Here is a 13,871-nt window from a genome sequence, read left to right as displayed (position 1 = left end):
TCTGGGTCTCTCAGCCCTGGGGGGAATTTGATTCTCAATGCAGAGAAATATCTTCTGCCTGTAAAGTGCCCGGGGAGAAGATTTCCACAGTGGGTCCTGCCCGCAGGGATTGCTGGGGCTGCGTAGGGCAAAGTCCCTGATAGGGGGGCAGCAGCTCTGGGAATGTAAACCTGAAATTCCCCTACTGCCCGAGGCCTCAATGGTGACCCCTGCAGAGTAGGAGGCCTCCCCACCCAGGGACACTCCCCCTGACGGCCTCCTCTTTCTCTCCTCTTTAGGGTGCTGGGAGCACTGGGGGCAGGTAAGTTCTGGGCTCCATTTCGCTCCCCCTCATGGGCCGTTAGGTTTGATAACTGCACTGAATAGGAAGCTGCCCCCTGCCCTGGGAGCGTGTTATTCTGTCTCCCCTAGTGGCTGACTCGGGTAGGAGACGAGCCGGTTACTGTCTGGTCGCTCATGAGGTCACAGCAGGGCTGCTAGGCCCAGGGCCAATGGGACAGACCAGGCCTGTCTCCTGCACTGATGTGGCCACGTCACGTACTCAGAGGGCGCAGAATCTCAGCTTTTGCATTTGTTAAAGTGAGTTGCCGGCCCTCAGCACCTCTCCAGTGTAAACGGAGACAGTGTTGCCTTGCTGGGGCTGCCAGCAGCCTGAAGCCGTAGCTCTGAGAGCGTGAACTCTCCTGTCCCCTGTTAATGTCATCGGGGTGTCAACGGAAATGGCAGCACTTTGATGTGAACATTAAACGTTCCCTGGCTGATCACTCGAGCAGGTGGAACGGGGAGAGGGCGGGAGTGAAGCCTTTGTGGGGTGGGAATAGGGGGTTGCTGTAGGAGGGAAGAACAGAGGAGAGACACAAGGACAAGGAAGCGAGAGAGAAATGGAGAAAGGAGGGTGGGAAAGGCAGGGAAACACAGGGAAGAACCAGCAGGGCCCTACAGGGGTGTCCGGGAAGGGGCTGTTTTCCTCCTGAGTGACACTGAGTGTGACAGACAAAGACTTGGCAAAATACTAAGAACTAAAATTTTATTTCCCATACGAAGGGCAGATTCCCCCCTTGTTCTTCGTACGTGGGTGTCCCATGGAGAGCAGTGGGTGTTCTGCTGTGAATGGAGCAGGGCACAGAGTCCTAACCCGATGCCCTGGCCACTGGCCGTAACGGACAGGGCAGTGTGGCCCTCTCTGCCAAATGAGCTGGACGCCCCAGGGTTACTGCTTCAGCTGAAGGGTTGGGGGGTTTTGGCATTAAAGGGCCCACGTTCATTCCCTGCTGGAGCCCTGGGCTCTGTCTGTGGCCACTGTCAGCATGTAGGACCTGCCCACTCTCTGGTCTGTGTCTCCTCCATTTCCACATAATCCCCGTGCTGGTGCCCCTTGTTCCTGCAGTAAACCAGCGTAGGGGGTGGCTCTGCCCCCCCCAGAACCAGAGCGTCCCTGAGAAAGCCCCTGAACAATGTCTCCGTTCCTTGCTCTAGTGTCTCCCCACTTCCCGTCTCTCTGGGGAGCACAGGGCTGAGGTGACTCACCCTGACATTGACTATCTCAGGCTACAAAGCTCAGATCCAGGTTTCGTGAAGTTTGGGGGTTGCTGGGCTCAGGGTCTGGGGCTCAGGCCTATTTCTCACCCCTCCTTTCCCCAGCAGGAAGGATGGGACGTTTCAGAAGCCAGAGCCGTCGTTTGTGGAGCTGGAGAAGAGACTCAGTGATTTCTCTCTGCTAAGTGCCGTGCTGCAGGAGGTGCTGCTGGGATTCAAAGGTGAGTTGGAGTCTGGGGGTGGCGTCTCCTCTGGTTAGAGCAACCCGCGCCCTGGGGAGGAGTCGAGGACTCTAGTGATGTCACTGATCCTGGGCTCCATCTCACAGCCCAGCTCAGCGAGTCGCCCTTCCCCATGGAGCAGCCCTGTGGGGCTGGCTCTGCCTGCAGTGGCTGCGTTATCGGCCTCTGATCTCTGTCACCATCGCGTCGTTAACAGCAGTTCCATTAATAAGCAATGGGGGTTTCTCCATGAATGTGAGGGCCTGAATTCTCACCTCTCCCATCTTTTCCTTCCCCTAGAGACGCTGCAACGGGAGCTGGGGAGCGACACAGGTACGTGTCTGTCTCTGACTGGCCGTGGGGAGATTTCAGACCGATAACCATGTTAACGACAGGGGATTGCAACCTAAAGCAGCTGGAAGCTGTGTAACAATGGGAAGCGATGTTACTTTGTTCTTGCACCACTATATTTTCAACTGACTTGTCTCTTAAATATTTTAGCTCAGGGATCAGCAACCTTTGGCACGCGGCTCACCAGGGTAAGCACCCTGGCAGGCCGGGCCAGTTTGTTTACCTGCGATTTTGGCAGGTTTGGCCGATCGCGGCTCCCACTAGCCACAGTTTGTCACTGCAGGCCAATGGAGGCGGTGGGAAGTGGCAGGCAGCACATCCTTCAGCCTGCGCCGCTTCCTGCATCCCCCATTGGCCTGCGACGGCAGACCGCGGCCAGTGGGAGCTGCAATCGGCCGAACCCGCGGACGTGGCAGGTAAAGAAACTGGCCCGGCCCACCAGGGTATGTGGATTGGAGTTTCCCCAAGGTCCTTTAAGTGTTTCTTGATTGGGCACTTGATTTGCAAATTCCTTTTCTGAAGAAGCTGACCTAATGCTTTACTAAGGCTACTTCAGAATCAAAACACACTGATGTACAAGAACGTAGCCAATATTCCTAACTTTGACTGCAAAAATGATACGCCCACACAGGTAGTATCATCATCATCATCAGGAGCAAATTATAACCTTTTCATAGGCACCTTACACGCCAACCGTTGTACAACATTTGCTGCAAATATAGAACAGTGGTTGCACCAATGAACTATACAGTCACAGGTTATATTAATAACATCACAGCCAGGGCTGGTGTTAGGGGGTAGCAAACAGGGCAACTTCCTGGGGCCCCAGACCCCCACAAAGCTACATTGCTTCAGCCCTGGGTGGTGGGGCTCAGGGGCCCAGACTTCAGCCCCATGCGCTGGGACTTCAGCTTTCTGCCCTGGGCCTCAGCGAGTCTAATGCTGGCCTTGCTTGGCAGCCCCCTGAAAGCTGCTCACGGCCCCCCAGGGGACCCCAGACTCATGGCTGAGAACCACTCCTTTACCCCACGAGTCACAGCAACGTTCAGGTTACTGCCAGGCCCAAAGGACCAGTCACTTCCTTAGGTCAAATGACTCTTAGATCTCCCAACAAAGACAACACTTGTAGCCAGTCCTGTCACAGCCTGTATTAAGCTTTATTTGAAAGGAAATGAGAGTTGTTTACAAAGTTAAAGCAGTGTGACAAAGCTATGTCCTTGTCTCCATGGGCCCTGCATTTCCTGGTGGATTTCGCTAGCCTCAGAGGCTCACTGTGACCCTCCACGTAGCCCTTCTCTCTAGGGACAAATGTCACAGCCCCCTGAGCCATTTTCATCGTAAGCCAGCGAGGGAGGGGAGGCAAAGCTCCCCTCCCTTGCACAGTCTCTGTTGTCTCCCAGTCTCAGTGATTAATCAGGGGAGCAAAGGGGGAGCCCAGGATCCCCCTCTGTTCTAGGCTCCAGCCCAGGGACCCTAATAGTATCAGCTGTGGTATATGACCTTTTAGAAACAGGACACATACAATTCCCTGTTCTACTTCCCCACAGCACCCCCACTTCCTCAGGCTCCACTTCACCCTTACCTCAGGGCTTCCTTCCTTGTGCCTGATCTGGTGTGTACTGCTTAGTCGCTCCCACAGCTCCTGTTCTGCACACCCACCTGCCTAACTGGGAGCTCTTTAACTAGTTTCAGCCAGCCCCTGATTGGCTTCAGGGGTCCCAATCAACCTAGCTGTCTCCACGGCTTTCTGGAAGGATGTTAATTGGTCTCAGGTGTCTTGATTAACCTGGAGCAACTGTCGTTTGGTTACCATGGTAACAGGGATTTGTTTAGCCTGGGGCTAACATACCTGTTTCTCACTACTTTCCTATAGCCATCTGGCCTTGCCCTATCACAGCAGCTAATCATCCAGATGCAGACAAATTATAGTCTGAAATTTCAAATGGTAATAGAAGCTTCTATAATAAGCAAGCTCTGCATATTCTTTAGGACTAACCCCGGCTAAGCAGCTCGGGATCTCATGCTTATGCCTAGAAACTTTGCCCCCCAGAGTCCAAGCAGCATACAGATAATCAGTTCCTTCTGCATGGGGTTTTTCATCCCCTTCCTGCCATGTGCTCTGAGCTGGAAACTCAGCTAATGGGAAGTCAAGAGCACAACAACAGCCTTGTGTCTTCTTTAACATCCCATAATAGTCTCTCTGGTGTGGATGGACCTTTCCTGCCAGGCAGGGTGTAATGCATTCGGCTGTCAATCAGCACTTCACCTAGGTAAAGTCTCTCTCCTGTGTGGTGATTTACAGAGCCACAGAGGCTCACAAAGCAACTAGTCAGATATTAACCCAGGCATCAACTCAATAAAGCATTCAATAAAGTCTAAACATGTTCTTATAATCCTAATACCTGTTTTAACAATACTAACACAGGTGAGTCAGACTGATTCCACTGTGTGTTTGTCCATGTTCAATGAAGACATGGGGGCTTTTGCAAGAGCTAACACCTCATCTGCTAGTGTCACAGGCAGGCTGGGCAGGGATGGTGTCTCTAGCCTCCGTTTGCCAGAAGCTGGGAATGGGTAACGGGATGGATCACTTGATGGTTACCTGTTCTGTTCATTCCCTCTGGGGCACCTGGCATTGGCCACTGAGCTAGATGGACCATTGCTCTGATGCAGTGGGCAGCTCTTATGTTCACAGTCTGTATGAGGAGTATCTACTCCTTTGGACTCACTGGGGAGCCATAGAAAGAAACAAGATGTGCTGTGGCAAGAAGGCCCAGTCTCAGAGCCCCCGGGGTCACGCTTCCCAAAAGCTAAAACTAGGCCCAGCCCATGAATGGGGCACTGCCAGGAGAGACTGGATAAAGGCTGGAGCATCAAACAGCTTTGTAAACCTGAGAGAGCTGCCTTGGGAACAGTGACAGGGAGAATCCCCAGAGTGACTCCTTAGATTCTGCTCTTCTCTGGCTTTTGGTTCTTAGAATTATAGAACCGGAAGGGGCCTCGAGAGGTCATCTAGGCCAGTCCCCTGCCCTCAAGGCAGGACTCAGTATTATCTAGACAATCCCTGACAGGTGTTTGTCCAGCCTGCTCTTAAATATCCCCAGTGATGGAGATTCCACAACTTCCCTGGGCAATTTATTCCAGTGCTTAACCACCCTGCCAGTGAGGAAGTTTTTTTCCTAATCTCCATCCTAAACCGCCTTTGCTGCAATTTAAATCCATTGCTTCATGTCCTATCCTCAGAGGTTAAGAAGAACAATTTTTCTCCCGCATCTTTGTAACAACCTTTTATGTACTTGAAAACTGTGATCGTGTCCCCTCTGAGTCTTCCCCAGTTTTTTTCAATCTTCCCTCAAAGGTCATGTTTTCTAGATCTTTAATCATTTTTGTTGCCCTTCTCTGGACTTTCTCTAATTTGTCCACATCTTTCCTGAAATGTGGCCCCCAGAACTGGACACATTACTCCAGTTGAGACCTAATCAGCGCACAGTAGAGCAGAAGAATTACTTCTCGTGTCTTGCTTACAATACTCCTGCTAATACATCCCAAAATGATACTTCCTTTTTTGCAACACTGTTGACTCCTATTTAGCTTGTGATCCACTATGACCCCCATATCCCTTTCCGCTGCACTCCTTCCTAGGCAGTTATTTCCCATTTTGTACATGTGCAACTGATTGTTCCTTCCTAAATGAAGCACTTTGGATTTGTCCTTATTGAATTTCATCCTATTTACTTCAGACCATTTCTCCAGTGTGTCCAGATGATTTTGAATTTCACTTCTATCCTCCAAAGTACTTGCAACCCCTCCCAGCTTGGTATCGCCCGCAAACATGATAAGTGTAAGAGAGAGACTCTGCTGCTGGGTCACACCCTGGTGGGAGGGGGCTAGGCCTGTACTGGGATAAGGTCACTCTGTGCTTTACAGTGTGGCAGAACCTAGAATGTCCATTAGCAGGGAACAATGCTGGGGGGAATCGACATGTGGAAAGGACAGAAACCCTGTCTGAATTCTCTCACATTGCCCTTTTCGCCCCAGCAGGCTACAGAATAACGTCCACGTTTCGCTCCAGATCATCCCCTCCTCCCAGGGGGAAGGAAATGGCTGCAATGGAGCTGGCTGAGGTAAGGGATTCTCAGGGAGCTGGTGGTGGGTTCTGCTTAGAGGGAGAGAAGCAGTAAATGTATAGGAGGGTGGGAGCTAGTGATGAACTGCCAAAATATTAACAACAGGTTCCCTCCTCCTCACCTCACAAGGGGGTCATGCCCCCCCCGGGGGTCGTGCCCCATCCAACCCCCCATGCTCCTTTTCCATTGACACTGAACATGACGCATCTTGCACAAAATGCATCATGATTTATGTCCTAATCATTTGATAATCATACCACTATGCTGAATGTGGGGTGTAGTGTCAGGGCCTAATTTCAAGGCACAGATGTTGGGAATGGAACTTCCCGTCTTTGTGGAACAGGAAATAACCCTCCAGCCAGGGCTGGGAAAACTTCCCACCTCCCAGTGCCGGAGCCTGAACCTACGGACACTTCATAAGTTACCATCAACCCCGATCTTTGTGGCAACTGCAAACTTTATCAGTGATGATTTTATATTCTCTTCCACGTCCTTGATAAGAATGTTAAATAGCAGAGGGCCAAGAACCAATCCTTGTGGGAACCCCCTAGAAAGAAATCTACTCGACCATGGTTCCCCATTTACAATCATAGTTTTCAATCTATTTAATGTATGTTGTGTTTATTTTGTATCTTTCTAGTTTTCTAGTCAAAATGTTGTGCTGAACCAAGTCATATGCCTTACAGAAGTCTAGGTATATTACATCAATACTATTAGTTGCAACCAAACTTTTGATCTCATGCAATAAGGATATCCCGTTAGTTTGATTGGATCTGTTGTCTCTGAACCTTTGTTCATGGGTACTAATTATATTACCCTCCTTTCATTCTTTATTAATTAAATCCATATTCGCTGCTCCATTATCTTGCCCAGTATCAGACGAACACTCTTGTAACTAGCTGGGTCATCTCTTTTACACTTCTTAATATTGGCACAGCATTAGCTTTATTCCAGTCTTCTGGAATTTCCCCAGTGTTCCAAGTCCTGATTAAAATCACCATTAACAGTCCTCCACACTCCTCCACCAGGTCTTTCAAAACTCTTGGATACAAGTTATCTGGACCTGTTTATTTAAACATGTCTAACTGTAATAGCTGCTGTTTAACATCCTCGTGAGTTATTGTTGGGATGGAAAGACTGTCGTCGTCAACAACTTATATGACTTGCATCATCTGTTTTTCTCCAAATCCAGGAGAGAAATATTTATTGAACACTTTTACCTCTTCTGCATTATTTTGATAATTCTGCCATTTCCATCTAGTAATTTACCATTACCATTGTTAAGGATTAATTTTGTACTTAATGTGCTTTTTAAAAACTTCCTTCTTATTTTCATAGATTGGTCATTGGTTTCTGATAGCTTCCCTTACCAATTTTCTACAATTCTGACCTTCTAACTTCTATTCTTTACTATTGACTTCCCCTTTCTTCCATATATTTTATTTGGAGGGCTTGGCTACACTTGCAAGTTGCAGCACTTGGGAGTTACAGTGCTGGTCGTGCAGCTGTGTAGGGACAGCACTGGTGTGTGGCCACACTGACAGCTACCAGCGCTGCAGTGTGGCCACACTTGCAGCATTTGCAGTGCTGTATTGAGAGGTGCATTGTGGGCAGCTATCCCACAGAGCACCTCGTCCCATTTTGGCGCTGTGGGTTGTGGGAAGGGGACGGAAGGGTGCGGGTCATTCCGCTTCCTGTCCTAACGCCCCGTGGTGCATCGCTTCACATCCCAGCATTCACATTTTTTCCGGCCATGTTTGGCGCCATTGTGAGTCTCTTTCTGTTTTTTACTCTCTGTCTGTGAATCGCGATTTCTGTGGGAAATGGAGCCTGAGCTGCTGAGGACTGTGCTGATGAGTGTCGCCAGCACAACACGTTTGGCAGTTGAGCTATTCCTTCAGTTCCAAAGTGACAGTGAGGAGTCCGACGATGATATCGATATCGAGTCGCCTGCCGCGTGTGACACTACATTGCTTGTGGCATTCACGGAAATGCTCAGCACTGTTGAACGCCGCTTTTGGGCTCGGGAAACAAGTACTGAGTAGTGGGATCACATCGTCATGGAAGTCTGGGATGATGAGCAGTGACTGCAGAACTTTCGTATGAGAAAAGCCACTTTCATGGGACTGTGTGCTGAGCTCGCCCCCACCCTGCGGCGCAAGGACACGAGATTGAGAGCTGCCCTGACGGTGGAAAAGCGGGTGGCTATTGCTATCTGGAAGCTGGCAACTCCAGACAGCTACCGGTCAGTCGGGAGCCAGTTTGGAGAGGGAAAGTCGACCGTTGGAATCGTGTTGATGCAAGTTTGCAGGGCAATTAATCGCATCCTGCTAAGAAGGACCGTGACTCTGGGGAACGTGCAGGACATTGTGGATGGCTTTGCACAAATGGATTTCCCTAACTGTGGAGGGGCGATAGATGGGACGCATATTCCTATTCTGGCACCCCCCCACCTAGCATCAGAGTACGTTAATCGGAAGGGGTATTTCTCTATGGTTCTCCAGGCGCTTGTGGATCACCGTGGGCGTTTCATTGACATTTACACAGGCTGGCCTGGAAAGGTGCATGATGCACGCATCTTTCGGAACAGTGGCCTGTTCAGGAAGATGCAGGCCGGGACTTATTTCCCAGACAGGAAGATCACAGTAGGGGACGTCGAAATGCCCATTGTTATCCTTGGAGACCCCGCTTACCCGTTACTGCCTTGGCTCATGAAACCCTATACAGGGAAGCTTGACAGGAGCAAGGACCGGTTCAACTACAGGCTGAGCCGGTGCCAAATGACTGTGGAGTGTGCTTTTGGGCGTTTAATAGCTCGCTGGAGGTTCCTGTATGGGAAGCTAGACTTGGGAGAAAGCAGCATCCCCGCGGTTATATCCGCATGCTGTACCCTCCATAATATTTGTGAAGGGAAGGGTGAAACATTCAGTCAGGCATGGACCACCGAGGTTCAAGTCCTGGAGGCTGAATTTGCACAGCCAGAGAGCAGGGCTATTAGAGAGGCCCAGCACAGGGCTACAAGGATTAGGGATGCCTTGAGGGAAGAATTTGAGGCTGAAAGCCAACAGTAATGTTTGCTGCCTTGCATGGGAGTGAAGTGCAGTGGTTACACTGTTAGGATTCTATTATCGCTAACATGATTTGCAGTGACTGTTTCTTTACGGGATAAGGTATCTTTCACTATCTGCAATAATAAAGACTGTTTTCAAAGCCAAGATTTATTTTATTGAAAAGAAAAAAACTTCATTGACAGACACACAACATTTCAGGAACCTAAAACGTCAGGGGGGTGGGTTGGTGAACTGTACAGTCACAAGTTTGCATATGTCCTGTCTGGAGTGCTGTGCAATGGCTACTGCACTTCAGGGTGCATATACTGCATGGTGATGGGGGTTGAGTGCAGAGGGTAAGGGTCGTAGTTCTCAGGGCTGGTTGGTGAACGTACAGGTGTTGGAGGCAGCTGGTGGTGGTAAGAACCTAGATGCTGTGGAAGGGGGTTTGGAGCTAACATTGGGGCAGAAGAGAATAAAATTTGGGACGGGGGGGGCTGTGGGGCAGCACGGGACTGCTCTGCCTGCATGGCTACGAGTGCCTGGAGAGAGTCCGCTTGGTGTGCCAGGATGCCTAGCAGCTGGTTTGTGCTTGTCCTCTTTGCCACAGCGTTTCTCCGCCAATGTCTCTGGCGGATCCTGCTTTCCCTTTCTCTCCACTCCCGCAGATGTTTACTCTCTCTAGCAGAGTGATTAATAACTGTTTTCAGCATGTCTTCCTTGGTTTTTCGCGGCTTTTTCCTCAGATTCTGTAGTCTCTGTGCTGTGGTAGATCTGGGCAGTCCAGCAGTCAAGGTCACTTTTGGAAGGCAAAAATGGCAACAGTTAACAGGGTAGCATTGTTAATTATCTCATCCAGACAGTGATTCCCACACACAGTCTTCACTTTAGCATACTTTTCCCATAACAAATAAGAGCACACATAAAACAACAGGAGCCACGAAATGGTGAGTAAGGGGTACTGATTGCTTCAGGGCTGTGCAGGGGTTTCTGTGCGTTGGGGACAGCAAACAGCTGCAGGGGGGATCTGCACTAAACAGTCTCCCAACATTTTCCACAGGAGTTACTCCTGGAAGATATCTCCCTGCTGCGGGTCACCAGGGAAGAGCGGGAAGGTCTTCTACAGCAATGCGGATTCTGCCCTGGCCCCTATGCAGCTTGCCTGTGTGCAGCAATGGTCCCCCCACCCCTCGTGGCACAGTGGCGCGGACGCGTTAGCCTGACTGGGACAAGGACCACGTTGGCTCTCCCTATAAACCTGCGCAGGCACATTGCCCACGCTCTGGCTGAAACTTTTGAGGAGATTACTGCAGCCGATTACCGCGACGTGATAGACTACATCAATGGGCTATTCCACATCTAGGCATGCATGCATGCAGCCCTAACCCCCCCTCCTCTCCCGAAACATTTCCACCCTGAAAATAAAAGCCGCTTACCGGTAACTCGCTCCTCTGCTTGTCCTTCAGCAACTGCTGGCGGCTGCGATTGGCTTCCTTCCTCCTGGCTTGAGAAGAGCTCCTGGCTGCATGCCTTCTGGGACTCTGGGGTGTCTTCCCCCATCCCAGTAGCTTCACTCGCGGTTTCCTCCACCCCCCCGCCGCCGCCGCCTCCTCCTCCTCCTGTCCCTCTCCCTGCTCAGAAGTGTCCATCATGGTCCTCAGATTGGCAGTGGGGTCACCCCCAAGTATTGCGTCCATCTCACTGTAAAAACGGCAGGTCGTGGGGGCAGCGCCGGAGCGGCGGTTTCCCTCGCGGGCTTTGTAATAGGCACTCCGCAGCTCCTTTACTTTAACCCTGCATTGCAGTGCGTCCCGATCATGGCCCCTATCCTGCATGGACCTTGATACCTGCTCAAAGATATCATAATTCCTACGGCTGGAGCGCAGCTGGGACTGCACAGCTTCCTCCCCCCAAACACTAATGAGGGCCAGCAACTCATACTGGGGCTCGTTTGCCGCATGCAGGCATGGTCACCAGGAAAGATTAACTGATTGCACTCCACACCTCGCTGCAGCAAACAGGAAGGGGATTTTTAAAATTCCCGGGGCATTTAAAGGGCGGGTCACCTGAGGCCAGAGCAGTAGAGTGCAAACTGATGAACAGAGTGTCTGAACAGGAATTCTGGGATATCTCCTTATTCCCTGGAGGTTAATTAAAGCACTGATGTGTGTCCACACCTGATGAGCAGCGCTGGATCACCAGCGCTGCAATCGCTACACCCCAACCCAACTGGGTGTACAGCCAGCACTGCAGCCAGGGAGTTGCAGTGCTGGATGTGCCTTGCAAGTGTGGACGGAGAATAATTGCAGCGCTGGAAAGCCTCCACCAGCGCTGCAACTTGCAAGTGTAGCCAAGCCCGGAGAGTGTTGGGATTCCTACCAGGGAACCACCAGTAGGGTCCAGAGACAGCCCCATCTCCTATACCAAGCCCTGGCTAGTAGGTATGTGATAAATGTGATGACCCTGCCTCCATCTGTCAGCTGGGAGACAAAAAGGTGGTTCTTCGAGTGCTTGCTCATATCGATTCCAGTTAGGTGTGTGCGCGCCGCGTGCACGTTCGTCAGAAGATTTTTACCCTAGCAACACTCGGTGGGTTGGCTGGGCACCCCCTGGAGTGGCGCCGCTATAGCGCCGGATATATACCCCTGCCGACCCATCCGCCCCTCAGTTCCTTCTTACCGCCCGTGTCGGTCATTGGAAAAAATGGTTACTTACCTTTGTAACTGTTGTTCTTTGAGATGTCTAGCTCATATCCATTCCAGTTAGGTGTGTGCGCGCCGCGTGCACGTTCGTCGGAAGACTTTTACCCTAGCAACCCCAGTGGGTCGGCTGAGCGCCCCCTGGAGTGGCACCATAACGGCACCACATATATACCTCAGCCGACCCACCCGACCCTCAGTTCCTTCTTGCCGGCTACTCCGACAGTGGGGAAGGAGGTTGGGTGTGGAATGGATATGAGCAACACATCTCGAAGAACAACAGTTACAAAGGTAAGTAACCGTTTTTTCTTCTTCTTCGAGTGATTGCTCATATCCATTCCACTTAGGTGATTCCCAAGCCTTACCTAGGCGGTGGGGTCGGAGTGAGACGTGGCGGAAAGCAGGACCGCAGAGCCAAAGGCTGCGTCATCTCTCGACTGTTGGACCAGGGCGTAGTGCGAAGCGAAAGTATGGACGGACGACCAGGTCGCCGCTCGGCATATCTCTTGTATTGGTACCTGTGCCAGAATGGCAGCGGAGGACGCCTGGGCCCTGGTAGAGTGGGCGGTGAGATGGCCCAAGGGGACATTAGCCAAGTTATAACAGGTGCGTATGCACTCTGTGAGCCACGAGGAGATTCGCTGTGACGAGACAGGAAGACCTCGCATCTGGTCAGCAATTGCCACAAACAGTTGAGGGGATTTGCGGAACGGTCTTGTCCGATCGACATAGAAAGCCAACGCCCTGCGAACATCGAGGGAGTGAAGTCGTTGCTCTCGCGAGGATGCGTGAGACTTTGGAAAGAAAACTGGAAGGAAGATGTCCTGGTTATTGTGGAACGCGGACACTACCTTCGGGAGAAATGCCGGATGTGAACGTAGCTGTACCTTGTCCTTATGAAAAACGGTGTAAGGTGGGTCCACCATGAGCGCTTTGAGCTCCGAGACCCATCTGGCTGATGTGATAGCCACTAGAAAAAACGTTTTCCATGACAGGTACAGCAAGGAACAGGTGGCTAGCGGCTCAAAAGGTGGGGACATGAGCCTGCTGAGGACGAGATTAAGGTCCCAGGTGGGAATCGGGTGGCGCACCTGGGGGTAGAGACGATCAAGGCCCTTTCTGAAACGAGTAGTCAGCAGGTGAGAGAACAACGTATACCCTCCCTCACCGGGGTGAAAAGCGGAGATAGCCGCTAAGTGCACCTTGATAGAGGACAGTGCAAGGCCTTGCTGTTTTAGCGACCAGAGATAGTCAAGGACCATTGGAAGCGGAAGCTCTGAAGGAATAGCGTCGCGCGCTTGAGCCCAGCAAGCGAAGCGCTTCCACTTGGCCAGGTAGGTAGATCGAGTGGAAGGCTTTCTGCTGCTCAATAAAACATGCTGAACGGGAGCAGAGCAGCGCAATTCTGATTGGTCTAGCCACTCAGGAGCCACGCCGTGAGGTGGAGGGCCGGCAGGTCTGGGTGACGGAGAGTGCCGTGATCTTGTATTTATAAGATCCGGGTGAAGCGGCAGGGGAATTGGGCTGGCTACCGACAGATGGAGCAGCGTGGTGAACCAGTGTTGCCTGGGCCACGCTGGCGCAATTAAGATGAGACGTGCCCTGTCCCGTCGGAGCTTCAGCAGGACCTTGTGTATGAGGGGAAACGGAGGAAAGGCGTAGTACAGATGACGAGTCCATGGAAGGAGAAACGCGTCTGACAGAGAGCCCGGTGCCAGGCCTTGAAAGGAGCAAAACTCCTGGCATTTGCAGTTCGATCGGGATGCAAACAGGTCCACATGGGGAAATCCCCACTGCCGGAAAATGGCATGAGCGATGTCTGGTCTCAGCAACCACTCGTGGCAGAGAAAGGACCTGCTCAGGCGATCCGCGATGGTGTTCTTGACG

The 13,871-nt window shown here is 51.4% G+C and overlaps 1 long non-coding RNA gene and 1 pseudogene across 1 annotated transcript; both read left to right on the top strand.

Annotated features, from left to right (window-relative positions):
* Positions 1-13,871, top strand: part of LOC123352652 — a 209,946-nt pseudogene that overhangs the window by 123,586 nt on the left and 72,489 nt on the right.
* Positions 1,546-6,173, top strand: LOC123352283. Its single transcript, XR_006574132.1, has 3 exons — positions 1,546-1,757; positions 2,058-2,090; positions 6,150-6,173. It is a non-coding gene; the product is annotated as an uncharacterized LOC123352283 (long non-coding RNA).

The sequence above is a fragment of the Mauremys mutica genome, chromosome 18 (genome assembly GCF_020497125.1).
Source record: "Mauremys mutica isolate MM-2020 ecotype Southern chromosome 18, ASM2049712v1, whole genome shotgun sequence".
NCBI classification, from domain to species: Eukaryota; Metazoa; Chordata; order Testudines; family Geoemydidae; genus Mauremys; species Mauremys mutica.
The sequence above is the reverse complement of the archived record's forward strand: the minus strand, read 5'-3'. Positions and strand labels throughout refer to the sequence as shown.